The sequence below is a fragment of the Sinohyriopsis cumingii genome, chromosome 4, assembly GCF_028554795.1.
Source record: "Sinohyriopsis cumingii isolate HCF-2022 chromosome 4, ASM2855479v2, whole genome shotgun sequence".
Lineage (NCBI taxonomy): Eukaryota > Metazoa > Mollusca > Bivalvia > Unionida > Unionidae > Sinohyriopsis > Sinohyriopsis cumingii.
Window position 1 is genome coordinate 103,025,629 of NC_142964.1, and position 7,125 is coordinate 103,032,753.

Genomic DNA, 7,125 nt, shown 5'->3' on the forward strand with positions numbered 1-7,125 from the left:
CAATCATGTATTTTGTATTAAACCGTATATTACACCAGCGCTCTGTGGCAAACTCGGGGGGGGGGGGGGTCTCTATTATACCCAGAGGCGTAGCTATGATATTTTGCGCCCGGGGACGAACTATAAAATTGGCGCCCCAGCCCCCTCCTCGTTTAATCACATTTTTGAATATTACCCTTGTTTACTTATTATAATGTAACGTTGTAAGCCTCATTTTGGCGCCCCTGTACCTTGGCGCCCGGGGACATATGTACTCCCCTTCCCCCCCCCCCCCCCCCCCCCGCTACGCCTCTGATTATACCTGCTGTATCAGTTGAGAAATATATTGAACAGATCAGGCCCCAATACTCTCGCTCTGAAAAACATTAAAATAATTATATGCAGAATATCGGTAGGTCTCCCTCTTGCCGAAAATGTCAGCACCATATATATTTTGCAAGTAATGTAATGGGTATAATAACACACACACACACACACACACACTTTTTTGGGAGTGGGGGGGGGGGCAACGGACAGATGCCCCCATTTCCCAAAAAAAATAAAAAGTATTTTATATTTGTGTATTTCCCCCTCAGATGTGTTCTACGTTTTATTAAAACAAAATTTTATATAAAAAATTTAGTTTTTAGAATTTTTGATGGGGTATTTATGTTTCCATAGTGTTATCTAAAGGGTTGTTCGTCCGAGTCTGGTTTCCCTCACCTTGCTCGAAGTTCATTCCCTTGAAATGTTTTGTAACCTTTGCTATATGTCGCCTAGGTCTCAGTGTTTGCTATATGTAATGGTGTTATATTGTGTGTATGCTATATTTTCTTTATGTTTGAGACAGCAAGTATAGATCAAATATCTTTCCCAGTTGTATTTCTTCCTTTATGATGTTATATTGTATCTTTTAATTTGTTTTATGGTTTTCTAATTTTGACGATGGAATGGTGTACTATTTAGACTTTGTTTAAAAAAAATAATTTCCTATTTTATTATTCGAGTGATAATATGTGTCGTTCCTCATAATAGTCTTTAAAGATGTTGATAGGTAGGTTACGCTCGATCCAAGGTTCACGCTTCTTTATTCTCCATGTGTTTTTCCTGGGTCGCGTTAGGCCTCCTTTATTTAGTTTATCTGATTATGCTTTATTGAAAGATCCAAACGTATTTATGAGACCACATTATTCTATAGTGGTCAACCATGCAGTGCGGGAGAAGTTAGTAGGGTTTTAAACTAAGTGTTATACAGTATGTATTTGTGTCTTTATTTTGTCTGTTTATGTTCTACATTGGGTGTTTTCAAAGACTCATGATGGGCCTATGCACTTCACTGAGCCCTGTGACTTAGCCCCATGATGTCATCGCCATTTACTTCCCCCTTATATTTTCCCTGTATCCCTTCCTATATATGTCTTTAGAATTTTCTTTCAAAGAAAGAAGAAAAAAAAATAAATTACAAAATTCTTTTATTTTTTTCTTTCTTCCTTTCTTCCCTTTTCTCTTTTAAAAAAAAAGTTATATGGGTTTCTTTGAAATATTTGAAATAGAATTTGAAATTTTCTTTGAAATATGGCTGTTGTGGGGTGCGAGGAGGGGGTATGGGTATGGCATCAGCTCGCAATTGCGCTACGCGACCCTTCGGTCTGTAATACCTATTCCTCCCTCCCCCTCTCTCCCCCAATTCCAACATCAATTGCGTTATATCAACCTGACGGTAAGTATCTATTCGTCGTAAGACGTACTGAGTTCTTGTTGTGGTTAATATTCTTATTTTTACCACGTATCTTATTTAAAAATCTTTATCACCTGTCCACAGGATATCATCGTAGTTACTATATAGTCTATACATTTTAGAACGATTTTGTTTTCGTAGTCTAAATCTATGAATAAAATGTTATTTTTGTTATACTTATATTTTTTGCAAATTTTCATTATTAACTTTATCCTATTATGTTTAGATTTATCACATTGGACAATCGTATGTAGTTTGGTGAAGTTCGCTGTTTTACATAAAGGGCATTTCGGCATTATCCTCAGCATACGATGTTTGATTGTTTCTTCGCCTGTTAGCCAGGTGTTGTGCAGGTATTTAAAAATTATACTTTGTGTTTTGACAGATCTTATTTTCCCCAATTTTTCCAATTTTTTGTCCAATTTACCCCCTCAGTTGTCCTGCTCTACTCTACATTTTATATTTTTGGTTACCTCCTCTCTAATCCAAGCGTGACTTTTACTTATTAAATTTTGCATAAATCTGTTTTGTCTCTATATTTTAAAATTAGTTCTCATATGTTTGCGTGGCACTTCGATTTTTTTATATTAATTTGTTATTTTTGTATATCTCTGGTCGGTTTCTCAAGGTGAAGCCGAACCAGTAGATGTACGGTGCTTCTCACGCTGTAGCCGGGTCTGAGTGCATTTTTTTTTTAATCTATTGATTATGTTAGTTAATTATAGTAGTAGAGGGCTCGGCAACCCCAAGCCCCCTCTACTTTTGGCCCTATATAATGTCTCTTTTTTTACATGATGCATTTTATGATTCCATATATAATCTATTATTTCGTTGTCTGTTTTGTTTAAAATTGTATTATCCATATCTATGGATTTAATTATGTAGTTAATATTTGAGTATAAATAAGTCTTGGCCACTTGGGCCCGCTCCATGATAGGTAATGGCGCCATGGCCAGATTTTCACATTTTCTCTTATTTTATTGATAATATGTTCATAATTTTCTACAGCTTCTTTTTTTTATTACCAAAGTAAACCCCTAGAGCCTTTACAGTGTCTCTCAGTAAGTGTGTGTGTGTGTGTGGGGGGGCGATAATCCAGGGTGGTTGCCCCTCCAGTTAACTATTTTTAAGATTTCGTGCTTGTTGTGGTTTATTTTGGAACCCGACGCTTATAGCATTTCCCCTCTCTTATAAAGATGTTGCAATCATATGCATGTTAGAGCATTTTTTAATTCTTTTTTAGGTTTGGTATTTGTATGCCTTATATAATCAGGGGCGGATTAAGGCTCACTGGTGCCCTAAGCACTGACAAATCTTGGCGCGCCCCTCTTTTCCACGTACACCTGAGAAGATAACCCTAGGGTGTACCATGATCAAGAAACAGAACATCATGATCAATTTGCACTAGTTGTATTAGTTTTTTTTACAAATCTTCATTCTTTTTTCTTTCTTTCTTTTCACCCTTTTCTCAACTTTGTGGTGCCCCCTTTGGCCCTGGTGTCCTATGCACGTGCTTAGTCTGCTTAATGGTTAATACGCCCCTGCTTGCACATCTGGTTTGTTTCTTATCGTGTGACGTAGGATTTATATTGCCATTACGTATTCTAGCATTGATAGTGGACATCCTTGTATCACTGATCGTTGTATTTCAAATTCTTTCGTGCATTTCCCGTTTAATTATCCCAGTGTGTAGGATTTTGGTCCATTTTGGAAATTGGGTCCGAAACCAAATTTTTTAAAAACATTCTTTATACAGTTTTGTTCAAATCAGTCGAAAGCTTTCTCCTGGTCGAAGAGTACCATAGCACTCATCATACCAGTTTCATTTATGTAGTTAATTATAGTTTTAATGTTTAAAATATTGTTTTGTATATCCCTCCCCCACAAGTTTGATTTACATTAATTATCTTGTTTATCCTACCCTTTACTGTATTTGTTAAAATCCTACTTAAAATCTTATAGTCCGTGTTTAAAAGTGATATAGGCCTCCAGTTTTTAATCTCGTCTCTATTCCCTTTCCCTTTGTATATAATTGTGATAACTCCCTCCCTCATAGATTTAGTCATTTTATTTTTACTTAAAACTATATTATTATACAAAGCGTTTAAGATCGGCGTCAGTTCACCGTGGAACTTTTGGTAGAATTCCACGATGAGTCCATCTTTCCCTGGTGACTTTTGTGAGTGTTGATATACTTTTTGTGATTTCTTCATCTGAGATGACATCATCACATTGGTCTCTATGTACTGCTGATGTCATCTCACAGTCGACATTTTTTAAGTAGCTGTCGATTGTGCTGAAGTATATGTTCTGTGTGGTGTGTGGTGTATAGTTCTTTATAATATTTGGAAATATTATTTAGGATATCTTCTTTTACAGTATGGGTTACATTGTTTATTTTGATATTGTTTAAAATTGTATCACCCCCTTTTCTAAATTCTTCTCGCTTATATACGTTTTTTGCCTCGTTGTAGATCTCTGTAAATTTTCCCGCCCTTATTATTCTCCCCTGATTTTCGTCTTCTTCAACGATTTTAATTTTGTCTGTCAATCGTTTTTTTTTTCTTTCTCCATCGTCGTTTGTTGTTTTGCTTAGTTCTAATTTGAGTTCGTGTTTGTCTTTTTTTTCTGGGGTTTTTCCGCCCTCTATTTGAGTACTGAATATTTATTCCTTTTATTTTGTTTTTTAAAACATCCCAATCAATTATTATATTAATATTTTCTTCATTTTTGACGGTTTCAATTTCTTTTTTTAATTATTATTTCGACATATTCTTTGTCATTTAAAATCTTATTATTTAGTTTCCATAGTCCTGACCCACATTTTTCTATTTTTTTCATTTTTAGGTCAATAGTGAGCATGAAATGGTCTGATAGCTTTTGGTTGGTTATTGCAGTATTAATATATATTAATGGATCATAAAAATTTCCGTAAAATTTATCAATCCTGCTAGACTGGTTTAATTTATAGTTACCCAGTTGAAATCTCCCCCTATGATTAGATTTTCCATCGAATATTGTTGTAGGTAGGTGTATAAGTTTTCTTTAAAATTAGTTTCTTATTTCTATTAGCTGGCATGTACACATTTATAATATGCCAATTAAACATTTTAACACGTAGCAACCGTCCCTTAAAAAATTCCCCCCTCCTCAAACCTTTCCCAGCTTTTTAAAAATATTATTGTTGCAACCAACTCTAATATCATTATTTGCAAAATTGTTGCATATCTTTATTGCGTTAAGTTTGTCTTCTACTAAAATTTCGAACTCTGGCTTAATTCTATAGTGTGTTTCTTGTATCATTATTACACCAAAGTTTGTTTCTTTGGCTACTTTGTCTGCTTTCGCTTTGTCTATCCCATTGCTGTTGATAGTAGCGATCCGGAAATTTGTTTCTTCCATTTTTGCTTTACTCCCAGGTGCCGCATCACTTTTATATAGAATTTAATTGTATATATTTCAGTTAAAGTTATTATATTCCATTTGTTTTTGTACACACACACCAGCACGCTCGACAAAGAGCGCTTGAGTAATATACAGTTTGATACATCCTACATGGTAGTGGGCAGGAATACATATATAGGTCGTTATCCTTCTCGACCGAAGTAGTAACATTGTTCCAATGCTAACACTCGACGTCCTCGATTTGTGCTTCATCGTATTTGCAGTCTATACACTTAAAGTTACAATGGAAAAGTGTACATGAACATATTTATACCATAGACAGAGCCTTGAAGTACTACTTTTTTCGGTCTAAAACTGTCCCAAAAAAAAAAGAAAAAAAAACCAGCATGTAATAGTTCATTTCGATACAGTTGCACAGAGCATTTGACGTTCATTTTGATGTCAATATATATTGATATCGATTAAGTGCGATTTGTTTTCAAAGCTGCTTTATTGCTGGTAGTGCTTCTGTTTTCAAGTTCGATATATAATATACCCATGGAGCAGTAGTAATACAGAAATCAGAACAACAACCATCATCATCATCATCGGGAGTATTATTATCGTATATGTTGGTCACATCGATGATCATTAATAAAAAGCGGTTGAAATATGAACAATATTCCATCTCTTCAAATAGCAAATAACTAAGCAAAATGTGTGTGTGTGTGTGTGTGTGTGTGTGTGTGTGTGTAATTTTTAACGTAGCTTTAAAAAAAAATGCAATCATATCGCTACCATGTCTGCATTGTGACAGTTTATAATGATGTCTAGCAATGTGGCATCATGCCACAAACATACAGCATTTTGTCCCACCCAGTCACATTATCCTCACACCAATATCTTAATGATGGGCGCCAAAAGAGGCAGCTGCTAGTACCATTTTTATGTCTTTAGTGTGATTCGGCAGGGGTTTGAATCCGCGACCTCTCGCATCCAAGGCGGACGCTCTGTACAGACACTGCACCACCTGAGCGATCGCTTAGCAAAGAATGTACGATACTGTTTCCTGTTGTTCATAACAACTCGACCTGGAGACCCACCTGACGGAAAATGAAAGCGCATTATAACGTTATAATATACGAATCCGGAATTTTTTTGATTATTATAATTTTCAAGAAAGTTAGTGCCTTTTAGCATTTGACAAAGTGTGCTTGCAGTTGCATACTAAGTGGAGGGGGAGTTTACAACATACTTCGATGCTGACTACTGATTTGAAGCATAAAATTAAAACTAAACAACAGCATAACATGTTTATATATCTTATTAAATACGTCTTCATTTGTCTTTCCGTGCGCCAAAATGCCTTCCTACACGAACATGTTCCATATAGATAAATAAGTTGTACCAATCGTAAACAACCACCGATTTCGACATATATGATATCAATTTATAGGTTTCTCATCAGTTTAAATCGATCTGTGCAAAAAAAAAAAAAAAAAAAAAAAAAAATTAAAAAAAATGTGTGAAAATGAATAATAAAAAAGTTGCTATTTGCGACTCATTGTCGCTTGCGACTTTACCGATCTTCGTATCCTTGATGCTTCCATCCTTCCCGTTTAGGGATGGTAGCACCTACTTGGATGCTAATACTATAGATTTGAAGCATATAATTAAAGCTGTACAACAGTAAATAATATGTTTATGTATCTTCTTATTAAGTACGTCTTCATAATGTATGTTCGTGCGCCCAATGCCTTCCTCTACGAACGGTTTCGATATACACGAATAAGTCATACCAATAGTAAATAAACACCGATTTTGACAAATTTCATATTAATATATAGGTTTCTCATCTGTCTAACTCGATCTGTGCCAACAGACATGTGTGAACATGCAGAATACAAAAAAGTGTACTTTTTACTGAATATTGGGTTCGACTTTACTGATCTTCATATCCTTGCTACGTTCATATACCGTTCCCGTTCTGCGATGGTAGCACATACGTCCATGCTAATACTATA